Below are 13,329 nucleotides of genomic sequence, written 5' to 3'. Positions count from 1 at the left end.
AATGTCAAATGCATCTCGCGAAATTGAAAAATAGAAAGAAAAAAATAATTCTTTGGGTTAATTACCTTTTATTCTCACGAACTACCAGTCGATGTCAATATATTCTCACAAACTGACACTCTCAGCACCCGGCCACATCGAATTTACTTACCAAAACTCCTATTCCACCAGTCAACCTCGTTAGGAAACATAAACGGACACTTTCTTACTTACAAAAAAAGAAAAAAATGAAATGACACAAATACCCTAATTTTATAAACAAAATTTACATACTAAATTAATAATAATAATAATAATAATAATAATAATAATAATAACTAAAGGAAAAAGAAAGGGCGGCAGCCACCTCCTTGGGGGAGGGCAGTGGCTCATGCACCACCCTCAGCTTATGGGGTGGCAGCGCTGCCACCCCATAGCAGTGAGCCACCTTTAATGGGGCCAGGGGGCTGCGTGGCCACCCCATAGACCGGGGGTGGCTCACTAGCCACCCCCCTCCTCCACTAAGGGGGTTGCTAGCCACCCCTTTTCTTTTTCTATTGTTTTTTTCCTAAAAAAAAAAAATAATTAGGTTTTATATGTTTGAATTTTAGTATATTAATATTTTTTTTTTAAGAGTAACACGTGTCATCATATTGGTGCTGACGTAACACACTAACAAAATTCGTTAAGTGCTTTGAAAGAATTTGACTGTAGGGATTAAATTTTTATTTTGGCCTACCCAGAAGACCTTTGAATTATTTTTAATTTTTCACACAGCAGTAAGCGATTTGTAGTTTAAGCCAAACACATGACTGATTTTGTATTTATTCATTTTTTTTTAGTTTAAGTTTTCTTAAAAATTTATTTTTTGTTTTATTTAATTTCTAATTTTTAATTAGTTTTTTTTTTTTTTTTTTTTTTTTTTTTTTTTTTTTAATATTGATATTTTTTATTAAAATATTTTTTGAGGGTATTTCTGTCTTTAAACAAAATTTAACGTCTATAAAGAGAATATTACATTCGATTTAACGATATTCCCTTAAGATGGGGAGTTTTGATAAGTAAATGGTAGTTCGATGCGGTTGGATAGTGAGAGTGTCAGTTCATGGGAGTAAATTGACAATGACCAGCAGTTCACCGGAAAAAAAAAGATAATTAACCCAAATTCTATAATACTAAACAAAAATGAAGTAGCTTAGCAAGTGGTTAGCAAGAAGACCTTCCATGAGTCAGAGTTGAAATAAATGATTGTTGTAATTATTCTTTTTGGCTGATTTTGCCACCTTGGATATGTATTTCTCCAAGTCAGATGGGAAAATATTAGCAACTGCAGCTGCACAGTTGAAATTTTTTAACTGTTCTGATCACAAAAAGATACAAAAGTTTTCTGGGTATCTTGTAGGTGTTATGTAGTTCTATGTTCGTTTTGTATCAACACCTTTTTCCTCTTTTCTCTATACGCGAATGATTATTTAATCTGTCTAGTTATCTTCTTTGACTTTCTGTTCTTGGTCAAGTAACTTTTGTTAACTATTAATAGTGAGCTGTTTGGAGCATGATTTTTACTGAAGATGGGAAGTACACCCTCTCCTCTGCTGTGGGTGAAAGATATGTAGCAGTACGGGGGATAAGTGGTGGCAAAAAACAGTCGGCAAGCTGTGTTCTTTCAATGGAGCACCCTGTTGTCTTTCTTGATAGCAGGTGCATTGATAGTGGGGAATTTAGATGATTCAGGTCTATGTGTTTTGACGATTTCAGAAATTGGCGTATGGTATCTTTGGTTTGTACAGAACATTGAGGAGTTACGCAACACCAAGCCCACGAAAGTCTCGATATCTTTTGAGGACATTCCCTCTATAGGTCACAATGTTGCATTACCTACAATCTTTGCTGCAAAATTACAAGGCATTGCCAATCCTTATGTCTGGGCAGGTCTTTGTTGCTTATGGATTGCTAGTAAAGCCATCATTTCAGAAAATTTTAGTGCATTCTGGCGCAGTTGTAAAGTTGAGGATTTCCAACGACGGGGTTCTTGTACCAATGAGTCAATCTCTTGTCCTCACTGATCAAATTTTCTTTGAATGTATTATGGGATTAATTACGATGCATTCAAACCCTTTATTCCCACACAAAATAAGCGAGACTCTGAGAATATCATGCACTAGAAGCTTTTTGTAACACACCCGAGTGTTACTTAAGGATATTTCTTGTAATTTTCTATAAAGAACAATAGATTCAATGGATGAAGGTTGTATTGAAAATCAATGGAGATGGAGAATTACAAGTATGATCTATTTCGAGGTAGATTGGGCCTCCCATTATCACTAACCTAATCTCTAAAGCTAATACAAGAACTTATCACTTTGCATAAATAAAACTATTACAAGAAAGCAGGCTTTTATACGCTGTCCTCAGCCCAACTTAACTAACTAATTAACAAACTGTAACAATAAACCCAGTTGTAATCACTAGCTCCAACTGATCCACCAGCCCAAAACTAACAATATGGAGGCATGTGACACTTTTCAAATGATATGAAAAGCCATATTTCATTGGTGAATCTTAATTTTGATCAAACCCCTTTCTTATATTGATTGTGCATACTTTATGATGGAAACATGTTTGTTAAAAGAAATTAAAGTAAGAGAACAATTTTTTAGTGTTGATATAATAGCTAAAGTAAGTCCCTGGATAATGGGTTTTTCCTTGCTTTGATGTATTTGGTTGGACAATACTCATCAAACACATTTTAGATGATCCCCCTTATCATTTAGTTATGCCTAATATTCTTTCAGGAATCTTGCAATATTTTGTATTTCCTTATTTGCCTTATACAAGTGCTCTTATATGGTTTACAATTTAAATTGTAATATCAATTTTTGCATCGGGGTTGAAACATTCTTTTTATAGTTCTGGGCGGGTTGCTTATTCTTCTAATAATATGAACAGTTTTTTTTTTTTTTTTTTTTTTTTTTTTTTTCCCATTAAAGAGGTTGAATATAGGAACTGGGCCTACTTGAAAGTCCCACTGCATAACAAAAAGCTCACATCTTATAGATAAAGTGTAGGAAAGGATTTATGCAGAAAAAAGGGGAGGAATATCCACCAAAAAAGAGGGTTAATTTTTCCACCGATATAATTTATTCTCATAAAAACATGGGCATGAAAATGGATTTGGTTTTTACTATTTATGAGACCATTAGAATAGGTCTGATGTCATATATGGTTTGCCCTTTTGCGCAGCTTAAGGAAGTAGTGTCAATTGATATATGTTTGCATGAGGGTTTGCCCTTGCAATATTATGAAAATTGATCCTTCAATGAGTAGATTTGTGGGATTTTCAATGCCTCCCCACCACTTTTTTCTTTTTCTTTTTATTATTTTATTATTTTTTATTTTTTGGGTTTTCATTTGAGTTGAATAAATAGAATTGGGGGTGTACGCCACCCTAAGCAGGAGGGTTTTGCCTTCTGGCAACCTCCATCACCCCCAAGATGGAGGGTCGTTTTGTAGATACCGCCTGTTCCTGCGCATGGATAGACAATTATTTCTTGCCTAATCGCTTATACACAATCGCCTGATGTAGATCTATACATAATGAGGTTGCTTTTCTGGGGAGAGAATCTGAGGGGCAGTTTGGTAGGGAATCGGAAAACGGAAGAGAACCAAATGGCAGATGACTGAGATCAAAAGACAAAAATTTCCAATTCCAATAGTAATATGTGTTCCTTACATGTGAAAAATACATTTTTTTTTTTTTTTTTTAATTGCATGTGATTCTCACATACTTTTTTTAATAGCTTAAATGACATTTGTCGCTTTATAGGCCGATTTATATAAGTTTCCTACAAACCAATTTACTGGAAATTTTTTTCCAGATCAAATGCCCCAGAAAAAATCCAATAATCTTCAAATGCATCATGAAAAACCAGCCAAGGACCAAAAAAATGCTACTCAGATTCTTCACACAAACTTACACAGAAAACATTGAGAAGAGAGGAAACAGAGTAAGAAATCCGTAGGAAAACTTGACAAATCAAAATAAAATCGAGTAGAACATGACTGAAGGCGGCGAGTAGTAGTGGTAAGTGTGGGAGCTTCGTTGGTGAGAGGAGGGGGTGGGGAGTCAAAGCTGCGGCGGTGAGATCGAATGAAATGAGAATCAATTAAAGAAGCTGAGGATCGGAGTACACTGCCTTTTTTATACTTCTGGGCGAGTTGGTTATTCTTCTAATAATATGAACAGTTTTTTATTTAATTTTTTTTTTCCCACTAAAGAAGTTGAATATAGGAACTGGGCCTACTTGAAAATCCCACTGCATAACAAAAAGCCCACCCCTTACAAATAAAGAGGAGGAAAGGATTTATGTAGAAAAAAGGGGAGGTTCGGGTTTGCTTTTTTGTATTTCAGGTTTGCTTTGTATTCTGGATTTGATTTTCATTTGTATTTTGGGTTGTGGGTGTTTTTTTGGGAGGCTTATTCGGGTTTTCTTATGGGTTTTGGAGGGTTTGTTGGGTTGGGATGCTTTCGGGGCAAGTTTGAGTGTTTGATAGGAGTTTCTTCTGTTTTTTGGGCTCTAGGTGTTATAGGTGCTCCTTGTGGGTATCAGGTTTTAAGGTTGATCATTGTGGGTTTGTTTAGGTTTTTTCTTTTTGTGGGCTGGCTATGGTTGTTCTTGTGTATACTCCCGATGTACTTAAGGGCGTCTTACGCTTTTTATAAAATTTTCTTATAAAGAAAAAGAGAGAGGGAGGGAGAGGGGGGGAAGGAATATCCTCCAGAAAAGAATAAGCTGTCTGTTGAAAATGAGGGTTAATTTTTCAACCGACATGAAAATGGATATGGTTTTTACTATTTATGACTTTTTTTTTTTTTTGAGCATACTATTTATGACTATTGGTATAGGTCTGATGTCAAATATGGTTTGTCCTGTTGCGTAGCTTAAGGAAGTAATGTCAATTGATATATGTTTGCATGAGGGTTTGCCCTTGCAATAGTATGAACATTGATCCTTCAATGAGGAGAGAGTCTTAGGGTTGAGGGTTTATTTAGACTTCTTTTTGTGGGCAGTTTTGTTTATTCTTATGTATACTTTCTATATACGTAGGGGCGCCTTACGCCTTTTTTTTTTAATAAAATTTATTACTTATAAAAAAAATAAAAAAAAACCTTCGATGAATAGTTTTGTTGGATTTTCAATCTTTTGAACGTTGATGTAGACTCTCTTGTTATATTAAAGTGAGATTTTCATCTCTGTTGAAGCGTAATCCACCCTATTTGTGGAGATCGAGTAGGGTTGTTATAATTACAAAGGTTAAATTTGTTTTTAGTTCTTGAGTTTTGAAAACTTTAATTTTTAGTACTTGAATTTTAATTCGCATCACAGATTGTATCTCCGTTTTAGGAAAATACCAAATTAGTACTTCAGTTAAGTTTTTTGTTTAAAAACTAACGGCTCGCTAGGCGTCAACTCCTAAGGGTTGACACCTGTTTTAGTATAAAAAAATAAAAAATAAAAAATCTTTAAAAATTAATTAAAAAATTTAAAAACTAAACAATTTTTTTTTAAAAAAAAAAAAGAAAAAAAAAAAGAAAAAGAAAAAGAAGAGGGGTGGCTTAGGGGGTGGTTCACCCACCCCATGGTAAAAAAAAAAAAAAAAAAAAAAAAAAAAAAAAAAAAAAAATGGGTCATGGGTTTTGGCTTTTGAGGGTGGTTCAGCTACTTCATGGGCAAACCCTTAATTTTTTATTTTTTATTTTAATTTTTTTTTGTTTTTAATGGGTTTTGAAATAATGGTCACAGATTTTGAAGGCTTCATGATAGTACTGAAAAATGGTTGCTGATGATGGTCATCAGCAGAGATGATTAGATGTGAATATAATAAAGGTAACGGTTTCTATATTACTATCTTTTCATTGGAAAAGTTTTGAGGGATATGGTATAAAACTAAAGAATGAGTTATTTTTCATAATGGAAGGCTGAGTGTGTGTATATGTAGATATTCGAATGGTTATTTGTGATATCCGCATTTGCATCCGTAAGATGCGGATATCATTTTTAAATATCCGCATCATTTTCTTGTTATCCGCATTCGCACGGTTATTAAGTACGTTTATTATCCACTATCTGTAAATAGGTGATAGGCCTATTTTAAACGCTTTTAAAAATAATTTTGACCTATTTTTAATCTTTTGAGCTTGCTTTGAAAATATAAATGTGTAGAACCGAGAAAAAGAGGATGATGGATACGACCTAAAAAATATTTATGGTAATCAATGCTTACAAGAAATACTTTTATGTTTTGTTATCCATGATTCAATGAGTATAACAATCAAGTCAATATACCTACATAAAATAAAATAATAATAATAATTGAAAAAAAAAATACGAATCCAACATAGAAAAATAATATTGCAAATTCATAATATAAAAAACATAAATTGTCTAAATATTACACTTTCATAAGTAGAATGTATGTAAAAATATATATTAGATATAAATGATATGTGGATACGGATATTGTCCGTATCCTGAAATCGCTATTCGCATCTGCACTAGCGGATAGTGGTTTTGCTATTTGTGTGTGCGGATAGTGGATGCGAGCGATTAATATCTACTCACATGTATACCCCTAAAGAGTATACTTTAATTGAATGACTTGAATCTCTAGTTGTAAAAGTACAACTAGAGTATATTTCTGAATAAGATTAGAGTTAATTTCAATAACTTAATAACAACTCATAGTCCTTAAGGTTCGACACTCTCATATAGACTCTATTTTACAAAGATTCGTTCTATTGCAAGTAGTTTATTTTATTATTGATACGTTCACGACCACATCATTGATCATGACTTGATCAATCAATCATGTAGTTTTTGATAGTATGAAAAGTTTACACAACTCTTAATATGCATGTGGGTTTTGATTGCTTTGCCATAGAAACTTTCTAGACCAAAGAAAAAAATAGAAAAAATCCTTTTTCTGACTTTATTTGAATAGATACTACTGCTGTGCTCTACCTAAAGGCATATTATAACATCAGGAATTGAAGAATATATATGACCGCATCCAGCAGATATTTTCACCCAATTATGAAAGTGCAAAGTTAAACAACGTGATATTAATGAGTGTTTGTTCATGAAAGGTGTAACACCTTCATATCTGATATAAGAATTTTAGCCCAAGATATTGGTATTAGATATGAGAATTAATGTCATTGGATTTAGTGAGTTTAATAAATATTGGATTAAGGCCCCCTAAAGAAGATTATGAAAAATGATTGATTTCTTAATGTTAATTTGATTCATAACATACAACATATAGAACAATAGACAAAAGACTTCACTTGAGTTTCTATGTGACATTATAACATCAGAGATAAAATCTTATAGCGGAAAATACAGTACTAAATTTTTGCTTTCTTTTGACAACATAATACTTTACAACTTTAAACTATAGTAAAAGTACCACATGCGGCATGAATAAATACAAACAATTAAACTAGAAATGGAGACTCAACTCAAGTCATCCTAAAGACCAACTTGTCTTCTCAATAGCGGACTGCTAAGCACAAATACGAATTATGACATCAATCTCCTTAGCTAAACTTGCAATATCTGTGTAATGGTTGATTATCCCAATTGAATCCACAATTACACATTCGCAAGTGAGTCCACCATCTCAATAAATACATAAATTACTGATCTTTTATTATGATTCTTTTAGAAAATATCTCATCATATGTTTATAGCGTGCATGCAAGGCTACCAAAAAGAGGAATGATACCTTTCACCACGTTAGCATCTTCTTCCTTTTCTTCAATATCAGCACCCCTTGGGGTAACTGAATGCACCATTGCTTGAGTTGGTTTCTTTTATTGATAACCACCTCCTTGCGGCTTTTGCACTCCTGCAGCTGCAACTGGGTAATTTCTTTGAAAATGTCCAGCCTGACTGCATCGAGAGCTGGTTCCGATTCCTACCTTATAGTCTCCAAAGTGAAACTTCTCGTATTTAATACAGGGAGGTCTCTGACTTGCTTGAGGCAGAGGAAAACTCTTCTTTACAGTTGAACTAGAGCTACCACCCACGGCTGGTCTCTTGAACGGATACGATGCTTGAGGAATTGATCTCTTTTTGCATGCAAACGCAGCCACTGTATCGTTGAGGGTCCTTTCAGCTAAAGATGCCACACCCACCAGTTTAGTTAAGTCCTTGATCTCATGATAGATCACTTTCCCTTTGATTCGAGGATTAAGTCCATTCTCAAATGCTCAGCCTTAGTTTCTTCATCTGGAACTAGATTCAGAGCAAATCTTGATAGTTCCAAAAATTTAGCAGATTACTGCTCCACTATCATACTGCCTTGAACGAGGTTTTGGAACTCAATTGCCTTAAGTTACTGTTGAGACCTGGGGAAAAATCGATTATAAAATTCTACTTTGAATATTTCCCACGTGATCTCAGCTTCACTCCTTGGTTCCCTCAACAATAACCGTTTCTTTGATTTCCACCAAATCGTAGCTTCACCAGTAAACCTAAGTGCTACGTACCTAACCATTTGATTGTCAATACAATCAAGGTTTTCAAATAAATCCTGGATATCAGTAACCTAGCTAGGCTTCTGCCACCATTGGCCCTGCGTGCCATCAGACAGTCGAAACTGATGACTGGAAAAGTCTCGCATGGAGCATCCAATGTTCTCCCGTCATTGTGGCATTCGTACCACTGCTTCAACAAATTGTTGGGTTGTTTCTGCCATAAACTGTGCCATGGCAGGATATACTCCATCATAGAATGGTGGAGGAAGAGGTGGTGGTGGTAGATTTTCTTCACCACAATTTTCTTGAGGGATTCTTAGATTCTGCAAGTTCCGTTGTCTAGGTGGCATGGTATCTGCATTAATTAAATTTTATCAATGACTACATTCATCTATATTTGCACAAAAAGCTGGCTTGTAAGCCATTTTATTTCTCTCATCTCATTTCTATAAATCTAAATGATCGTTCCTTATCGAAATTTTTTTATAATCCTACAACTCTTGTAGTATTCCTTAGACTCTAACCAATTAGGGCTAACTTTCACGGTCCTAAGAGCATATTGGTGTGATACCAAACTATAGTGCCTTGCCTTTTTACTTAATGAATGACGAAAGTGAAAATTTCCAATCTCCACTAAGTACTATTATCTCAACCTTAATATCATCAGAGTTCATATATCTCACAACGGCTTTTTATTTTTTATTTTTATAAGATAACCCTCATAGAACACATCAGAACTGAAATAATGACTTCTATATTATGCAGATTCTTACATTGTACTTTACATGATAAAACAACACTAGTCTAAAGTGCCACTGATAGGACATAAGTAGCTATACATCAAAAGTACTCAAAACATGTCTAATTATAGGTACACTTCAAAGGATAAATCTTTTCAAGATATTTACAACAAACTAAGGCACGAGAAAACCTTATCCATATACCTTAGACATGCATATGGATCATCTTTACCCACTTCTATACCTGCATCAATATCTATGTAATTGTGGCGTTACCACATTTACATAGGCGGATTAATGAGTGTACGGTCTCAATAAATATAAGAATTATTGAAAAATTTCAAATATGAGCCATCTTTTTCGAAAATATCCCTAACATGGTGATTATAATAACAGCTATGTCAAGTTTGCCAAAAAGAATTATTTTATGTAATTCATAGCTGATAAGATAAACATTGTAGAGTTATTTAATAATACATAATAAAATTCGCTTATCTTTTCAGTGACATTTCTTTAATATGTATAGGTTTATACATATATACCAATATACATGTTACTTTCGTAGTGTAGATACATGGAACACGTCATGTACTCCAGATAACTTTGGTGGCAATGCAATTCTATATGCCACCGGCTCCACTACCTCTTTCACCTCAAAAGGGCCTACATACCTCGGGCTTAGTTTACCTTTCTTACCAAATCGAATTACACCCTTCATTGGCTAAACCTTAAGGAATACTTGGTTGCCAATTTCAAATTCCAACTTGCGGCGATGTTGATCCGCACAACTCTTTTGTTGACTTTGAGCCGTTAACATTCTTTTTTGAATGAGTGCAATCTTGTATTTGGTGTCTTGCACTATCTTTGGTCTCAATAGTTTCCTCTCGCCGACTTCATCCCAATATAATGGTGATCTACATTTGCCTCTTTATAGAGCTTCATACGGTGTCATCCTAATAGTTGCTTAAAAACTATTGTTATAAGCAAACTTAACTATAGGCAGGAATTGAATCCAATTACCTTTAAAATCGAGTATGCATAATCTCAGCATATCCTCAAGAATTCGGATGGTTCTTTCTGATTGGCCATCAATTTGCAGATGGTATGCCATACTAAAATTCAATTTTGTTCCCATTGCCTTTTACAATCTCTTCCAAAATTTTGATGTAAATCGAGGATCTAGTTCAGATACTATCGAAACAAGCACTCCATGCAACCTAACAATTTTTCGAATGTACAATTCTGCCATCTTTTGCATGGAATCAGTAATTTTAAAAGGATCAAAATGAGCACTTTTAGTAAATCTATCAACTATTACCCAAATAGCATCTTGTCCATGCGGTGCTCTTGGCAAACCCACCACTTGGTGCTTTTAACGAGTGTTCTTCTTTGTCAATGCAATCAAAGTTCTCAATAGCGTGGAGAATCCCTCCACAAATCTCCGATAATAGCTCACAAGTCCTAAGAAACTGTGAATCTCATGGCCATTTGTTGGCCTCTCCCATTTAACTACAGCTTCAATCTTATTGGGATCTACTTCAATCCTATCTCCTGAGATTACTTGTCTCAAAAATGAGATTTTCTTCAACCAAAACTCACATTTCTTGAGGTTGGCAAAAAACTTCTTCTCTCTCATAATATCTAGTACCTTTTGTAAATATTCAGCATGTTCATGTTGATTAGTTGAGTAAACTAATATATCATCAATGAACACTACTACAAACCAATCAAGGTACTTACGGAATACTCTGTTCATCAAGTCCATGAACGTAGAAGGTGCATTAGTTAGTCCAAAAGGCATAACCAGAAATTCATAATGGCCATACCGCATTTGGATTGCTGTTTTCTGCACATCTTCACTACAAAAAAAAAAAAAAAAAAAAAAAAAATCCTCGACCAACTATTTTTGACGTGTCAAGAGGCCAGACATGTCACTAAAGTTTAGTTACGTATCATTTTTTATGTGTGTCCAACGTTAACAATAAGGGTGTCAAAACTGGGGATTTATTGACGTGTTAATCTTTGACACGTCAATAAATTTATTGATGTGGCAATATATTGACACGTCACTAAATAGAAGAAAAAAAATATTTTTTGCTCGCCCGAATATATTTTTTGTATTTTTTTTATAGTTGACCTGATAGACAATTTACATATCTACTTCCAAATGTACATTTCCATCAATCCGATCCATTGTTTACAACGTGAAAATTTACATTTCCGTCGATCATCAACAATCACAACTATTCAAAACCAAAACTGTGATGTCCCGAATATTATTTGTCATTTTAAAAATAAAACTTAATGGGAAAAAAACAACTAAATTAATTAGACGACTGGAAAATACAATGGGACGCGCAGAGAATGTTATATAGTCAAAAGAAATAAATTATACAAGAGAAAAATATAAGAGAATGTACGGGAAATGGAATAAATGTGAAAAAAAAAGATCAAATTAGTGAAATTAATGTGGCGCGTCCGGATGGTTCAAAAGGCTCGTCTGAACGGTACTTTATCATCACAAGTCGGACGCCTCATTTCACGAGCGTCCGGATGCCTGGCTTAATGCGTTCGGACGGTTTGCAGTGAGTGACGCACGTCTACTTAAACGGCGCGCGTCCGGACAGTGATTAGTGCATGTCTGGACGGTTTGCTTAAGTGGCGCACATCTACTTAAACGGCACGTGTCTGGACAGTGGTCATTGCCCGTCCGGACGGTTTGGTTAATTGGCACACGTTCGGACGGTTTGTGACGCCCATCCAGACAGGGTCTGAATTAAAGTGGGCAGAGCGCCCTTTTCTTCTCATCAGCTCTATTTTCCTTTCAAATTCTCTCGATTTTTCCACCTAAAAACTGGGATATCTTGAAATCCAGCCGTCCAATCTTAGATCCGACTTCAATAACGTAATCCACAAAGCCCGATCTATGTTTTGATCAAACGGTTTGAGGTAAATCGCTAAACTCGCATTTTTTGGAGATTTTTAATAAATCTTGTAGAAATGAGTTTAATTTGGCATTTTCTCCAGGTTTGGTGTGGTTTGGAGTTGCTAGGAGCTTCCCGAGCATTTGGTCATTGCTTGGTGAATTTTTGGTAAGTTTTCCATAGACATTAGTTTTGGGTATTTTGTTAAAATGCTATTTTATTGTGATTAACCCTAAGTGCTTATAGGTTAGCAATATTGGGTTTGATAAAGTAATTAGAAATTTTAGATAAATGTTTAGGAATTTTAGAGTTTTATGGGTAAATTAGCAATGTAGCTTTTGAGCGATTCAAAATGCTACCTAGTGTGATTATTAATTAGAATGCTAATTAATGCAATGTATTGTATTTTAGTGGTACTTTACGGTTGAGCTTAGAGTCGTTTGGATATTGGGAGTACAAGCGATCTGAGGTGAGTATTATACTCACTAAGAAAATATATTTTTGGTATATTATGGATTTGTAAAATATATATTGTTTTATAATTCTGAATCGACCATATGAGGAAATGTATGTTTTGAGATAATTTGATTAGTTTCGATTATGTTTAAATTATATAAATGATGTTTAAGAATTGATGCATGAGTGAAAAGTGTTGAATTGTTTTAAAGTGTTTGAGTGTGCTGCGGTTGGGATTTAAATTATGCAAATTGTTTGAGAATATGTCCTGTTGAAACTGTTTAGGTTTTTTGAAGAAACTATGGTTTCAATGATTTCAAAGTATTTGATAAAATGTTGGATTTGTTTAGTTTTAAGAGAACGTGATTTAGCAACTGCATGATTTTATAGCATGATACAGTAGTAAAATATATACTGGTCAAGCACAGAACATAGAGCATGTAGTATAAAGCATACATACCCCAGTAGTATTAGTATATCAGTATTAGCAATATCAGCAGCATATCAGTATCAGCAGCATTAGTAGCCCCAATTTCATGCATATCATGTATAGCATTGTTTTATGAGTGATGTTTTTATGTTATGAGTAGCTTTTACTAGACGTGTTGGTATGCATAAGTGTCTTAAATGGAAAGCGCTTATGTATATTTCTATCGGATAGTCGCATGACTTAAGAATCATTGAACTT

The 13,329-nt window shown here is 34.4% G+C and overlaps 1 pseudogene; it reads left to right on the top strand.

Moving 5' to 3' along the window:
* LOC133881143 (uncharacterized) overlaps nt 1–3,663 on the top strand; it is a 75,853-nt pseudogene extending 72,190 nt beyond the window's left edge.
* The last annotated feature ends 9,666 nt before the right edge of the window (nt 3,664–13,329 follow it).

This window comes from Alnus glutinosa, chromosome 11 (assembly GCF_958979055.1).
Source record: "Alnus glutinosa chromosome 11, dhAlnGlut1.1, whole genome shotgun sequence".
Classification (NCBI taxonomy): Eukaryota; Viridiplantae; Streptophyta; class Magnoliopsida; order Fagales; family Betulaceae; genus Alnus; species Alnus glutinosa.
The sequence above is the reverse complement of the archived record's forward strand: the minus strand, read 5'-3'. Positions and strand labels throughout refer to the sequence as shown.